The 15822-nt window shown below is 44.4% G+C and overlaps 1 protein-coding gene across 1 annotated transcript in view; it reads left to right on the top strand.

Annotated features, from left to right (window-relative positions):
- The window catches only part of USP45 (ubiquitin specific peptidase 45), a 317389-nt gene that overhangs the window by 106094 nt on the left and 195473 nt on the right, over nucleotides 1-15822 (top strand). The window lies entirely within an intron of this gene.

Genomic DNA, 15822 nt, shown 5'->3' with positions numbered 1-15822 from the left:
TACACTGAACTTCTGCTATGATCTCTAATATTCAGTGAAAAGACAGGAAAGTAACCACATGACTTCAGCATGCCCAATTATGCTGAGGTGTGGAACATCCAATCCTGGCAGAGCAGCAGAAGAAAGGAGTGGGAGGGAATTAAAAAATAATGCATGTGTCTTAGGCTAATGCACGAGATATGTAAATCACCTGTCACTAACAGCAAGGGGGCGTATTTGACAAAGTTTTTCTCTGTTTGTCAAGATTTATCTCACTGAACAATAAGAGGATTGCTCAGAGATGGATTAACTTTTTGTCGCAAGACTGGGCTCAAATTATAGGAAATTGTATACTCTATATTATGACATAAAAAAATAAAAATTTGGGGTTTACATCCACTTTAAAGATAGGTCAAATGCACTATCCCCTTTAGGGAGTTCACTCCAGCTCACCTCTGTGTTCCCTCGATTTTTCTCAATGGTTCTTAGGTATTGGGTCTCTAATTTTAAGCACCTCCAGAACTCCTCTGCTCAGAAAAGGGAAAGGCTCAAATAGTGTAATGTCGTAAACACCATTAAATCTTTATTACGATTGAGAAGTCCAAAACTCACTCACAAGTGAAGTGCATCCTTATGGTGAACTAAAATAGTGCAGGGGGTCTCATTGCCATTCACACTCTCATCTTCCAGAGTGGACCTATTTACTTAAAAAATAGGTCAGGTGCGCCTTACCCGTTAAGAGGTTTACTCCAGGCCACCACTGCTTTCCCTCAGTCCTATATCAATGGTTCTTGTTCAATATGTTTGTTGAAATTTTTCATTCAGATATACAAAATAACAATGTAAATACTACCCCCTCCTGTAGGCCAACATAGCCTGTCGGGAGAGACTTGCAGGCAAAGGTTAGGCAAATAACAGTAGATGTTCACAATACAGTGATGAGTAGATGTCCATCCATAAGGCAGGAATATACATGAATCTTGCGCATGTTGAGTTACGTTAACTTTTCCGTGTTTTTGGTAAATAAGTAGGCAGAGGGCTGTCAAGTGAGGGAGCAGCTCTGGTCCCGGTATAGATGACCCTAGAGATCTCATACAGACCACCCCAGAGGGATAAGGCTGTGGCCTGTACAGTTCCCCCTTATTCTGACCTAGTATGATGAACCCGCTACCCTCCCCCTCCCTATTTTTGCTAAAAAGGTTTAAGCTGTGCCTTCCCTGTCATTAGATTGAAAAATGTTGCTGACGTTGGGTGGTGATTCCCGGCCAGGAAGAATCTCGCTAAGTCAGAACTAAGAACTCGAAGATTAACCCAACTGTGCCATTCAGACATACATCTGAAGGGGCAACTTGGTATAGTAAGAGGAAATAAGAAAGACAGAAAGAAAGGAGGAGAGGCCAGTCATCCAGCTTAGTCTGCTGGAAGGATTTTATGACCCGGATAGAGGGTTACTTTAATATATGATGCCCAGGGTTCCAAAATTGCCTCAAACTTATGTACCTTGTCTAAAAGTTTTGCTGCAATTTGTTCTTGTGTCATGATCCAAGAGATCTTATGTTTCAGGATCAGCATTGATACCTTGGGTTTTTTCCATGCCCCTGCCACAGTAATTTTTGCTCCCAGAAGCATAAAAAATATCAGGGTTTGGGTATGTCTGGGAGTGTTGTCTATTCTGTGGTTCAAAAGTGCGATTTTGGGGTTCTGAGGGATTGCGATTCCAGTGACCGTCCTTACTAGATGGAAGAACCTATTCCAGAAGTCTCTAATGCGTCGACAAGTCCACCAGATATGGTGCATAGTACCCCCCTGTTTACAATCCCTGAAGCACAAGGGAGAGGCGTCTGGGTAAATTCTCGCCAATTTAGAAGGAACATAGTACCATCTAGTGAGAATCTTAACATCGGCTTCAATTAGACCAGTATTTAAGATACCTGTATATGATTTTTGAAAAAAGAGAAACCATTTTTCTGGGTCCACGTGTAGTTCCAGATCAGATTCCCAAGCTTGAGCATAGAGGGGTGTGCTGGTCTTTGCCAAAGAGGCATATATGATCGAAATCCCACCTCTCTGATCCATGAGGTTGGAACACCATTGTTCGTAGGCTGTTGGTTTTGGGGGGTTAGGTTTGCCTATCCATAAGGTATGTAGAAAATGCTTGATCTGGGAGAATCTAAACTTCTCTGCATTTGGCATCTCAAGTTTGTTGTAGCACTGAAGTTAAGAAATAGCCTATTCTGAACAATCCCTTGTTTAACCACCACGTAAAGGCTAGAGTGTTCATCCCTGGCTTAAAGTTCTGGTTGTGAAAAAGTTGGGCTAGGGGTTTTATGGTAGAGACCAGGGTGTTCTGTTTGTGGAGTACATCACAAAATGACAGAATGTGAAAGAGTAGGAGCCAAGATGGGGGGGGGTCTTTGTTTTGGGGGACACCACATCAGGAAGTCTATTGTGTGGAGAGGAACTGCTTGTCTCTCTATGGTTATCCAGTCTGGTTTGGGGTCCATTGAAGACACAGTGGAAAATTGGGTCAATTGTGCCGCCTGGTAATACCACCACAAGTTTGGGAGTCCTAACCTTCCCTGCGTTTTGAGCCGGAAGAGAAAATCTTTTGAGAAGCGGTGTCCTTGTTTCCCCCAGACAAAGTTAATGATTTTCGGTTGAAACTTAGCAATAATCTTTTTGTTTATAGGAATGGGGAGTGAACAGAAAAGATAGAGTATACTGTACGAGGCATCAGTGTCATCTTTACCGCGTTGACCCTACCCAGTCAGGATAGACCACACTTCGACCAAACCTTTAGGTCCTCTTCCAGTTTTTTAACCATCAGAGGGTAATTTGTGGCGAATAGTTTGTCTATTTTGTTGGGGAGTGTAATTCCCAGGTATGGTATAGATTCATTAGCCCAGGGGAAGGGGAAATAATGTTTTAGTTAATCAATTCGGTTTTGAGGAACTGAGATATTTAGTGCAATTGATTTGGATACGTTGACATTGAGGCCCGAGACAGCTTCAAAATCTGTAAGCGTTCGTAATATATTGGGGGTGGAGAATAACGGGGCCATAAAGAGCAGCATATCGTCTGCGAATAAAGCACATTTGTATTCTTGGGGAACGCAGGAGACCCCTTTTAATGTCTGGATTGGATCTGATAGCCATTGCTAGTGTTTCAATAGCGATTGCGAATATGTGTGGCGAAAGGGGGCACCCCTTTCTAGTGCCTTTAAGAATGTTGAAACCTTCTGAGTAATAGCCCATTAGCCGAATTTGTGCACTTGGGGTGGAATAAAGAGAGTGAACAGTTCCCATGAATTTGGGACCGAATCCCCACCGTTCCAAAATGTCAAAAAGGTATGGCCATGAGACAGAATCAAAAGCCTTCTGTAAGTCAATAGAGACCAGAAAGCCTTCTTGTGGTTTCCCTCCATCCCATTGTGAGTGAAATAATGAAATTAAGTCTATGGCTCTTCTAACTTGGTCCGGGCCCTGTTTCCCTGGAATGAAGCGCACCTGGTCTTTGTGTACATACTTGGCTATAAAGCTAGACATTCTGGTTGCCAGGATTTTAGTCATAATTTTAATGTCATTGCTTATAAGGGAGATTGGATGGTAGTTGCCCACCTTGCTTCCATCTTTCCCCGGTTAGGGAATGACCGATATAAAGGCTGCATTTAAATCCTTATCCATGGGGGTCCCTCCCTGTAGAGAATTATAGAACTGTGCCATGTAGGGAGCTAGGGTAGGTCCAATTTTTCGTAATAGCATCCCGAGAAGCCATATGGGCCTGGGGCCAAGCCTTGTTTAAGTGATTTTATAACCTCTAAAAGCTCTTCCGGTGAAAAGGAACTGTCTAGGATTTCCCTATGCATGTCCGTTAATTTGGGTAGTGATAAACCCTGAAGAAAGGAGTCTATTTTGTTAACGGAAGGAGGGTTATTATCTGTGTAAAGTTTGGAGTAGAATTCTTATTAGGACTTCATGATGTGGACAGGATTTTGGGTCAGGTCACCCGTAGAGGTTTGGATCTTAGGAAAAGACAGTATTCGTATCTTGGGGCTCAGTTTCGCTGCCAGTTTAGTTCATATTACCTGTTCATCTGAGGTATTTCTTTGCTGCGGTGGTTAATGCTAGGTTGAGCTGTACTCGAACCGTCTCCAGTTTGAGTAAAGAGTCAGCTGTGGGGTTACGTTTATGTGATTTACTTATTTCTAGGAAATCCCTAGTAAGTTTCTGAACTTCTGCTTTGTGTTCACGTTTTATTTGAGAGGACAGTTGAATCAACTTACCCCTCAGTACCGTCTTGTGTGCTGCCCAAAGTATCGATGGGGCAGTTGCACCATCGTCATCATCAAGGAAGAAGTCCTGTAAGGATTTCTCGATAATAGTACAATGGACTGGATTGTTCAATAATGATTCATTAAGATGCCATTTATAGGTTCTCTCTGCTCCTATGTGAAGTTTTATTGATAGGGACATAATAGAGTAGTCTGATGGTGGTGTATCTCTGATCTTAGAGGTTACGGCTAGTGGGATGGCTGAGGCTGGTAAAAAAAATGTGGTCTATCCTGGCATAGGTCTGGTGCAGGGCTAAATAGTGCATGTAGTCTTTGGCGTGGGGGTTCAGTTCCCTCCATATATCTACTATGCTTAGGGTGTTCAGCAGTTTTTGGCTTTGTCTGGGTGGGCGTTTATCTGTTGATGACCTCGCTCTGGATTTGTCCAGGGATAAATGGTAGGTTCGAGTCTCCCCTCATAATGACAGTTCCTTTTAAAATGTGGTTGTAATTTAGTCAGCATAGATTCAAAAACGTTCCCTGACCTTTGTTAGGGGCATAATAAGTGACAAATGTGTAAGTCCCCCCATCTTTGGAGCCTCAATCAGAAGAAAGCGCCCCCCTGGGTCTCTGATAACTGTTGATAATGTGAAGTTGAGTTTTTTGGAGAATCGTATAGCTACTTTTCTTGTTTTATTGTCAGCGTTGGTCAAATAGAATTGTGGAAAATGTTGATGTGGGAATGTTGGGTTATAAGAGGATGGGAAGTGTGTCTCCTGTAGGAGAATGATATCTGCCCTTAAGGGGTGGTATAGTTGGAGCATTTTTCTACGTTTTACCGGGAAGTTTACCCCCTGGGTGTTGTGGGATAGAATGGTTACTGTACAATTAGTTTGTGCTGGATCAGTCATGGATCAGAGAAGTGAAAGTGCACTAGATTGAGAGGTATCTTACCCCAAGAGGAAAGATGTCTTGGTGGAGTGTCATGCTCACATGTTCCCTAGTAACCCGAGCTTGTGATTCGGATATGGGTAGACCCTTGTATGATCTTGAGTAAGTTGAGAGCTGGATGATTGGGAGAGAGGAGAGAAGAAAAAAAAGTGTTGATTAGTACATAAATGCATACATCTGTCAAGTGTACAAGTCGAGTGGGGAAGGCACCTGCCAGTCCCCCCCCCGATCCCAGGAGAGAGAAATCTTCCCTCATCCCTGATAAGTTGTGTTGTCCCTGTAAGGAAAACTTCATTTCTTTATCGTACATCATGGGACACAGAGCACCATAATAATCACTATGTGGGTATATAGGCACCTTCGGGTGATGGACACTGGTATACCCAATACAGGAAGTTCACTCCCTATATAACCCCTCCTCCTTCAAACCTTCCAAGAGTACCTACGTTTTTTTTCGCCAGTGTCTAAGGTGTTGGTCACGAGTGAAGATGTGCTCTGAAGAGCTCCACTGGAGGAATCCCTGCTGGGTTTAAACAGCCTCCATAGACCGGATTCATCCAAAGTGCCACTGAGGCCAAGGTGGATGGTACCCGGGCCTTGTATACGAAGCACGAGGTTTTGCATGTAACGCCTCTCTTTGCAGGGCTGGACCCCAGGACCCAGGACTTTTTGGTCATGCTACATTACCTAAAGTTTTTCCTGAGGGGTGTTATACAGGTCCAAGGGAGTGGAACCCCTATAATAGGGACCCGGTCCTTGATGGTTTGCTAATGCAGCCTGCCGTGATGGGTGAAGTTTGGATCTGTCTGTTACAGCAGTATCCTGCAGCAAGGAAAAGGTAAGGGAAGAAGTCTAGGAACTGTAAAAAGTCCACCTATGCTTTTTTCTTCCTTAAAGTAAAATGTTGTCATGCCTAAAGTCTCCACTAGAGGGAGTAAATTCATATCTTAGTATGTTGCTTCTCAGTCAGCTCAGAGTCCCAGCAGGAAACAGAGACAGACGCTTCACAGCTATACAGCTAGAGCCTGACACACAGGACACAGGAGCGCTGGGGGCACGTAAGGTTGCACAGGCATTTCCAGTACAGGAAATAACATTTACACACAGCACTAAAGCTGAACTTTATTAGCGCCATTTTCTTTTGCTAGACTATTTGCTTAGCGAGTTTTGCATTTTACTTGGTGCCTCTGCTTTTTGTGCTCAGCACTATGGCTCCCAAAAAAGACACCACTCCACACCGTCATCCTCTCCTGAGATACAATTGGTGGTGCAGCTGCTTCTCACATTTTAGCCCCTGTATAGGTGACTAAAGATGCATTTTCCTCTGCCCTGCAGGGCCTAGAAGGAAGATTAGCCATTTTAATCGCATCCTTATCCAAAAGGAAAGGAAGCGTGTTTGATCCCCCTCCCCCTCCTCAGACCCCTTACCAAGGGAACAGTGGGTAGAGGATGAGGTGTTACCCTCAGGTGATTAGGAGGAAAGGCAAACTGATTACTCCTCCTGCGGAGGAAACGACAGTAGATGAACCTTTTTTCAGCCTCGCAATCTGAGAGATTGCTGGTGCACTCTTACGGAGCTGGTTCGTGCCTCTTTCAAGCTACCCCTAACGGAGTCAGCTGAAAGTTCTGTTTCTCCTTTAGGTTCCTTAAAACCTTCACAGCCTTTTTATGCATTTCCTGTACATGCATTACTTGAAAAGCTTATTTATGCTGAATGGGATCACCCGGTAAGCATTTTATCCCTCCAAAGAGATATATTGGAATGTACCAGCAGTGGACGCTGCGATTTCCAGTGTGAATAATAGTCTAACTTGCCAGTAGACAATGCACAAATGCTTAAAGATCCAACAGATAAAAGGTTGGAATTCCTATTAAAATCCTCTTTTTCCTTGGGCGGGACCGTTACTCAGCCTGCAGTCGCTGCAATAGGCATCTGTCAGTCCCTAAAGGACCAGTTTAGACAGGCCCTTAAGGAGGTCCCTGCACAACAGGCCCGCAATTTGGCCGAACTTCCAAGGGCACTATGTTCCATAGACACCATGGAAGACTCTATTCACCAGGCGTCTCGCCTTGCGATTGTGCCAGTACACATGACCCTGTGGTTAGAAGATTGGTCAGCCGAAGCACCTTGCAAAAGGCTTCTGACTAGTTTCCCTTTTCATGGGGATCGACTATTTGAGTTTGAGTAGGTTTTGGGGTTTTATTCAAGCCTCTTTACGGTACCAAAACCGAATGGAGATGTCAGAACCATTCTAGATCTAAAGAATCTAAATCCGTTCTTGAAAATCCACTCCTTTCGCATGGAGTTGATCGGGTCAGTAGATTCTATTCTACAAGGAGGAGAACTTCTGGCGTTTATCGACATCAGGGATGCATATCTGCATGTCCCTATATTTCCCACTCACCAAAGGTTTCTGCGGTTCAGCAGTAGAACAGCAGCACTTTCAGTTTGTAGCCTTGCCCTTTGGGCTAGCTACAGCACCCCGGGTGTTTACAAAAGTTCTGGATCCACCTCTAGCCAGGTTGAGGGCACAGGGTATAACAGTCTTGGCGTACCTAGGCGATCTATTGCTAATAGACCAGTCGGTGGCTCATTTGGAGAAAAGCGCACGCATTAAAACCAAATACCTGAAAAATCTGGGTTGAATTCTCAAATTAGAGAAGTTTTCCTTAAAAATCACTAGAAAGCCTGGAGTACTTGGGTCTGATCATAGACACAGCCCAGAAGAAGGCGTTCTTTCCTCAGGCAAGATCAACGCCATAAGAGAGCTGGTGCAGATGGTCAGGTCGAAAAGAGATTCCTCCATTCGCCTTTGCATGAGGTTGTTAGGAAAGATGGTGGCTTCATTCGAAGCGGTTCCCTATGCCCAGTTCCATTCGGGACTGTTGCAAAACAGTATCCTGTCTGCTTGGAACAAAACTGTTCAAGCTCTAGATTTGCCAATGCAGCTGTCCCCAAAGGTGTTCCAGAGCCTCAGTTGGTGCTTGGTATCCAGGAATCTGCAGAAGGAAAAAACCTTCATACCAGTTTCTGGAAAGTGGTAACGACAGATGCCAACCTTTCAGGTTGGGGAGCAGTACTGGAAAAGACGACTGTCCAGGGACAGTGGTCCAGAACCGAAAAGGCCTTGCCCATCAACATCCTAGAGATTCGGGCAGCGCGTATGGCTCTGAAGTCCTGAACATTCAGGTTACGGGATTGTCCTGTCAGGATCCAATCCGACAATGCCACACCTGTGGCTTATATCAAATCACCAAGGGGGCACTAATGGTCACGCAGCTCAGAGAGTGCGGGACCATATTCTAGCTTGGACGGAAAGGGATGTTCCTTGCCTATCGGTAGTCATCATTCCGGGAATAGAGAGTTGGCAGGCAGACTACATAAGTCACCAGCAGTTGTTCCCGGGGGAGTGGTCCCTTCACCCCAGAATCTTTCTGGCTATATGCCAAGGATGGGGGATCCCGGACGTAGATCTTTTGGCATCCATGTTCAACATGTAGTTGGTCAAATTTATGTCAAGGACAAGGGATCCACTCGAATGCGAGACAGATGCGTGGTGACCCCATGGGGTCAGTTTTCACGGAGTTAGATTTTTTTCCCTATTCAGTTGTTGCCACGGCTTCTTTGAAGGATCAAGCTGGAAAGATGCTGGTAATTTTGGTAGCCCCAGCGTGGCCCAGAAGGTCATGGTATGTAGAAATCGTAAAGATGGCAGTGGAGGATCCATGGTCCCTTCCACTACAGCGAGACCTAGTCTCACAGGGGCCAATGTTCCATCCTTCCTTACGAACGCTAAATTTAACGGCTTGGCTATTGAAACCCACATTCTGAAGAAACGTGGGCTTTCCGGGTCAGTTGTCTCTACCTTGATTAATGCAAGGAAGCCAGCTTCCAGGACTATATTTTATAGAGTCTGGAGGGCTTATGTTTCCTGGTGTGAATCCAAGGATTGGCACCCTCGGAGATATATCATAGGCAGAATTCCTGCCTTTTCTACAAATTAGAGGTAGAGTTGTAGTTGGCTTGAGTACTATTAAGGGCCAAGTCTCAGCCTTATCGGCCTTACTTCAAAGACTGCTTGCTACACATTCTTTAGTCCGGGGTTTTATGCAAGTGGTGATGCAGATTAATCTGCCAGTTAGATCACCTTTGAACCCTTGGGACTTGAACTTAGTTTTGTCAGTGTTACAAAAACAGCCATTTGAACCGATACAACATATTCCCTTAGTCCTTCTGACAAGAAAGTTGGGGTTCTTGGTTGCTATATCCTCAGCAAGGAGGGTTTCGGAATTGGCTGCTTTTTCTTGTAAAGAGCCATACTTGATTATTCATGAGGACAGAGTGGTGATGCGCCCTCGTCCAGGTTTTTTGACAAGTGATCTCAGGTTTTCACCTGAGCCAAGATATTGTCCTTTGTTTTTTCCAAAACCATGTTCCAGGGAAGAGTAGTCACTACATTGTCTTGATGTAGTGAGAGCGGTCAAAGTCTATTTAAAGACGACTGCTCAGATTCGGAAGACTGATGTCTAATTTGTTCTGCCCGAAGGTCCTAAGAAAGGACAGGCAGCGTCGAAATCCACTGTCGCTAAGTGGATTCGGCAAGTTATAATTCAGACTTATGTTTTAAGGGGTAAGATTCCACCTTTTCAAGTCAAAGCGCACTCTATCAGGGCAGTTAGGGCTTCTTGGGCAGTGCGTCACCAGGCCTCCATGGCTCAGATCTGTAAGGCTGGAACCTGGTCTTCAGTACATACATTCACCAATTTTTATCAGGTGAATGTGAGGAGGCATGAGGATATCGCCTTTGGGCGCAGTGTACTGCAGGCAGAAGTATAAGTCCCCAAGTCTAGGGGTGCCCTACGGGTTATGTCTCCCTCCCTTCAAATAGCATTGCTATGGGACGTCCCACATAGTGATTACTATGGTGCTCTGTGTCCCATGATGTATGATAAAGAAAATAGGATTTTTATAACAGCTTACCTGTAAAATCCTTTTCTTGGAGTACATCGTGGGACACAGAGGTCCCTCCCCTCTTTTTGGGGTTTTGGTATATTGCTTTGCTACAAAATCTGAGGTACTCCTGGAAGGAGGAGGGGTTATATAGGGAGTGAACTTCCTGTATTGGGTATACTAGTGTCCATCACCTGAAAGTGCCTATATACCCACATAGTGATTACTATGGTGCTCTGTGTCCCAAGATGTACACCAAGAAAAGGATTTTACAGGTAAGCTGTTATAAAAATCCTGTTACTCACAGTGACTGAGGGAGGTGCATTGCAACCGTTCTGGTCAACCCGCCATTATATAGCAACAATAACCTTTGATAGACAGAGTGCTGTCAAAGTACAAACTATGAAAAATATGGAAGGAGCTGTCTCCCAGGTGGTCCGCGACTCCAGCAAGGAGTCCATTATTCCAGGGACTTCTCCGCTATCATCACCGAACCCCCAAACTACAATTGCAGTATTCCGCTCAAACAGCTGTTGATAACATTCTGCAGACCCACACGGTGCTCAAAGTCGATTCTATACACCTCTGTGAGGTGGCAAAGCAAGAAAACATCACCCCTCCCCCACCTCCATCCCATTGTCATATGTCTTGGGATATCCAGGACTTCAGGACTTCAGCTGTCCAGAGTCCACTGGAGTGTTGGATATATGTTTACATGGCCATAAGAGAAATGGGGAAGAAAAACAGAAGGGGGGCGTTTGAAAACAGGAACCAAACTCTATAACTGCAGAGCTTGGCATTCGTTGGGAGGAAAAACAATGCAGATAAAGAGCAGTTCCCCCATGAGGGTCTTGATGTGCATTTAAGGCGACCCGTGTGAAAACTTCTACACCCTGTTCCAAATTATTATGCCAATGATATTTTTCTCATTTACCTAAATGATGTAAACAACATTCAGCATAATTCTCATGTTATCGACTATTAAGAGTACAATTCAAATTTTATTGAACAAACCTCCTAATAACACTTTTTTTTCAAAATAAAAAACTTACAATGCACTGTTCCAAATTATTAAGCACAGTAAGTTTCAAAACACTTTATAGGTTGTAAAGAACTGAAAATTGTCATTTGTTGTGTTTACAGCATATTTACTAAAATCAAAAGCTATTTCAATCAAACTTTGAACAACATTTTAACTTTTTAAACATTTTAATAGGGTACGTTACATTTTAACATAGGACCCCTTATTTGATAGCAGCTTCACAAGTCTTGCATCCATTGAACTTGTGAGTTTTTGAACAGTTTCTGCTTGAATTTGTTTGCAAGATGTCAGAATAGCTTCCCAGAGCTGCTATTTAGATGTAAACTGCCTCCCACCCTCATAGATCTTTTGCTTGAGGATGCTCCAAAGGTTCTCAATAGGATTGAGGTCAGGGGAGGATGGAGGCTACACCATGACTTTCTCTCCTTTTATCCCCATAGCAGCCATTGATGCAGAGGTATTCTTTGCAGCATGAGATGGTGCATTGTCATGCATGAAGATGATTTTATTACGGAAAGCATAGTTCTTCCTTCTGTACCAGGGAAGGAAATGGTCAGTCAGGAACTCCACATACTTTGTCATCTTTACACCTTCGGGGACCCTAAAGGGGCCGACCAGCTCTCTTCCCATGATTCCGGCCCAAAACATGACTCCACCACCACCTTGCTGACGTTGCAGCCTTGTTGGAACAGGGTGACCGTCCACCAACCATCCACTACTCCATCCATCTGGACCATCCAGGGTTGCACGGCACTCATCAGTGAACAGAACTGTTTGAAAATTAATCTTCATGTATTTTTCTGCGCAATGCAGCCGTTTCTGCTTGTGAGCATTGGTTAGTTGTGGCCGAATGGAAGGTTTATGCACAGTTGCAAGGCTCTGGAGGACTCTACACCTTGATGTCCATGGGACTCCAGAGGCACCAGCAGCTTCAAATATCTGTTTGCTGCTATGTAATGGTGTTTTTGCAGCTGCTCTCTTGATCCAATGCATGGATCTGGCAGAAATCTTCCTCAATGTGCCTTTATCTGCATGAAACCCGTCTGTGCTCTGAATCAGCCACAAATCTCTTAATAGTGCAATGATCACGCTTACGTTTTCGTGAAATATCTAATGTTTTCATACCTCGTCCAAGGCATTGAACTATTTCACTCTTTTCGGCAGCAGAGGTATCCTTTTTCTTCCCCATATTGCTTGAAAATGGTGCTCTGCTTAATAATGTGGAACACCCTCCTTTAGTTAAACTGAAAACAAAATATTTAATATTTGTGACACTGAAATAGAATTTGCATAATAATTTAGAACTGGGTGTAGGAATCCTAAGAACAGTTCTAGAAGGAGCGGTGTAAAGAAGGACTTCCAGCATGGTGAAGCATCACTTTGGGGGGGGGAGAGTCTTTCGACCTTTTCGACTGCTGTTTTTGCCAGACAGGAGTCAGTGGGCTAGGTGGAAACGGGCGTCTCGTGGAAGGGGGTCCTGTGATGGTGGACGGTTGTGGGATTCCCTGGGCGATAAGCCCCCGACGTGCTAGCAAATGTTCTCCTTCCCCAAAGGATGAGAAGTCATAGGGCTTATTCTGGTAGGAGAAATTCAGGCGAAAAGGGAAGGCCCATCTATATGCAATTTCTTTTTGCGTTAGGATCTGGAGCAATGGTTTCAAAGCGCGCCTTTTTTTGAACTGTGTATGGGGTGAGATCCGCAAAAACTTGGATTTGGTGTACCTGGATTGTAAGCTCATCTGAATTTCGTGATGCTTTCATCACTCCCTCTTTGACTGCGCTAAAATGAGGTTTGACAATTATATCTCTTGGAAGACCATTCTTATGTACAGGTTGTAGGGCCCTGTGTGCTCTGTCCAGTTCTAACCTGTGTTCTGAAATTTCCAGTATTAGGTCCCTAAGAAGGGACCGAACTGCCGTTGGAACATCTTTCACTGTTTCCGGAAGACCCCTACTTCTACAGTTATATCGTCTGGACCTTTTTTCCAGGTCATCAGTTTTATATAGGGCCATCTCCAGCTGATCCTGAAGGTCTTGGATCCTGTCTGTGTTCTGGTTAATTCTACCAGCAGCCTGGTCAGTTTTCTTTTCTATTGTTTCAATCCGGACCTCTATTTGCTGCAAATCAGCGTGCATAGATGAGGTGATCTGGGCTGCTGTTTGAGCCAGTCCCCTGGTTAGCATGTTAAAGAAAGCAGACATCATTGCAGGCAAGTCTGCAGGGGAGTGAGGGGGGATGAGGCCCGATTAAGCAGTTGTCTGGTGTAGTTAAAATGTCACTCATGGGTGTCAGGGGAAATCCTCCCAGGGATCTGCCTATTAGTGACTCGGTGGATGTGGGGGATAGTGAGGCCATATGTGGGTTACTTACTGTGTTATTCCCCTGGGAGATAGCTGGTGCCACATCAGTATCCTGGTTTGCTATGGATTCTTCCAGCTCTGGGTCCTTGCCTCGTGGGGCCGCGTCCACCATTTTGGAAAGGCCGGGCTGCTGTAGTGTGAAATCCAGCTGGCAGGAGAGGTTCCTCCGCGCGGAGTCCACAGGGTGATTCCCTGGGTTGTCCCGAATCTATTGGTGGTGACACCTCATTTTGTGGGCTCTGTCGGCTGCGGCTGGGGTCAGTAGTCCTGTATGGCTCCGTGACTATGCGGCCTTTTTGGAGAGCTTTGTTCATGCGCCACCCTCCTCAGTGGTTCTTGGGTATTAGATTTCCAGCATCCAACAACCTCCAGGGCTATTGTGGAAATGAGATGATGGTCAAAAACTACCAGATCTTGTGCCCAATACTAATAACCAAGAACCATTGAGGAGGTTGGAGGCAAAACATTAGTGTCTTGGAGTGAACCCCTTTAAAGGGTACCAAGATACTACATGAACTCTGTCCCCTCTTTCAGGCCCCACAGCAAATAACTAACTAAATCTTACCGCCTTAACTTCCATAACATTTACAAAATTTGCCCTCTTCTTAACTAACAACACCCCAAAGTAATTAATCCACTCCTTGGAATCTTTATCTCTGTCCTCTCCTTCAGGTCCCTCACCCAATCACTGACTAAATCTTACCTCCTTAACCTCCACAACATTCACAATTCGCACCTTCTTAACTAATGACACCACAAAGATATTAATCCACTCTCTGGTTATCTGCCGTCAACATCAACTATTTTAACTCTCTTCTCACTGGCCAGCCTCTATACAAGCGATCCCCCTTCAGTCTACCATGAATGCTGCTTCTAGACTCCTCCACCTTACTAACTAATCTGCAGGTGCCACTCTTTTCTGCCAATCCTTTTACTGGCTTCTGCTTGCCCAACGTTTAAAGTTTAAATTTTGAAATACTAACTACAACATAGAAAGCCATCAACAACTCTGCCCCAGCTACATCACCAATTTGATCTCAATCTGTCTAGTTTCTCTTACTTTGTTTTCAGGCGATCCCTGAAAACACATCTCTTCAGGGAAGCCTATCCTGCCTCAACCTAAAACTAGCTTTGGCCTTCTCCTTCAGCTCATTCCTCGCAGTTAGGAATCTTTTGTACCCCTTGACCTTCCCTTTTAGATCGTCCTCCTAATGCTTTTGTATTGAATTGTATTGTAACTGTTCTGTCTCCCTTTATTTTGTAAAGCGTGGCACAAACTGTTGGCGCTATACAAATAAAGTATCATAGCAATAATAAAAAGGAAAAACCCTATCATCCTGGCTCTGCAACAGTGAGCTGTACCACATACTTGCTAGGGACACTGTTATTTTGGTACATCACATATTTATCCTCAGCAAGTTGCCTTATTGCATTTTCAAAATTATGAGCCTGTGGCTCTTCATTTGACTCATGCATAACACTGTGGTCACTCCCATTTTATAGCAATTTGGCTTGACTATAATATGGTTTGACTGCACTTCTCTCCAGTGACTGAGGCATCACTTGCAGAAGTATTTTCTTGAAGATATTCTTACCAGGTGTAGGTGTCGCTTTGTTTGTTTGGGAAAGCTGAATTCAGGATATTATGGTTGACTATTTTTCTCTTTTCTACTTGCCATTCTTATCCTACATACATATAAGGTGAAACAGCAGCAGACTTAACAGGTGTCTTGTCACTCCCTGCAGGCTTAGATGGGACTCTTTTATCAATGTCAGTGGTGACTGTAAACCTTATTTCCACACAAAACGTTGAGGCCTATCACAGATCTCTGAGTGGCCAGGTTACCTTGCTGTGTATGCAGGAACAGGGGCTACTTGGCAATATGATGCCCCCACTCACTGCATCGTAAGCAACACACTTCCCTCCATGTCTTGTTAGGGTTTCCCACATGCTGCATGCTGAGGCACACTCAAATCTTTCTATGGAATATCAGCTGCTAAACTTGTCCCTGTATTACCTGGGGCAACAGCATGCAGCTATTGGGTATGGACTGCCACCACCAGTCCCTCCTGGACTCATGAACCTGAAGGCAAGACAGGCCAGTTTATAACTTCCAAACAAAGCTTAGCTTGCCCGTCAACATAAGATTATTTGTGTTGGTAGACAGCATGTCTACATGTGCTGAATGGTTAATAAATGCACTTTCATGCTGCAAACCCAGATTGATACTTTCTCTCTCTCCCTCTGTGTGGCCATATGCATTGTTT

Source organism: Aquarana catesbeiana, linkage group LG04 (genome assembly GCF_042186555.1).
Source record: "Aquarana catesbeiana isolate 2022-GZ linkage group LG04, ASM4218655v1, whole genome shotgun sequence".
Lineage (NCBI taxonomy): Eukaryota > Metazoa > Chordata > Amphibia > Anura > Ranidae > Aquarana > Aquarana catesbeiana.
This window is presented reverse-complemented; position numbering and strand designations above follow the sequence as displayed.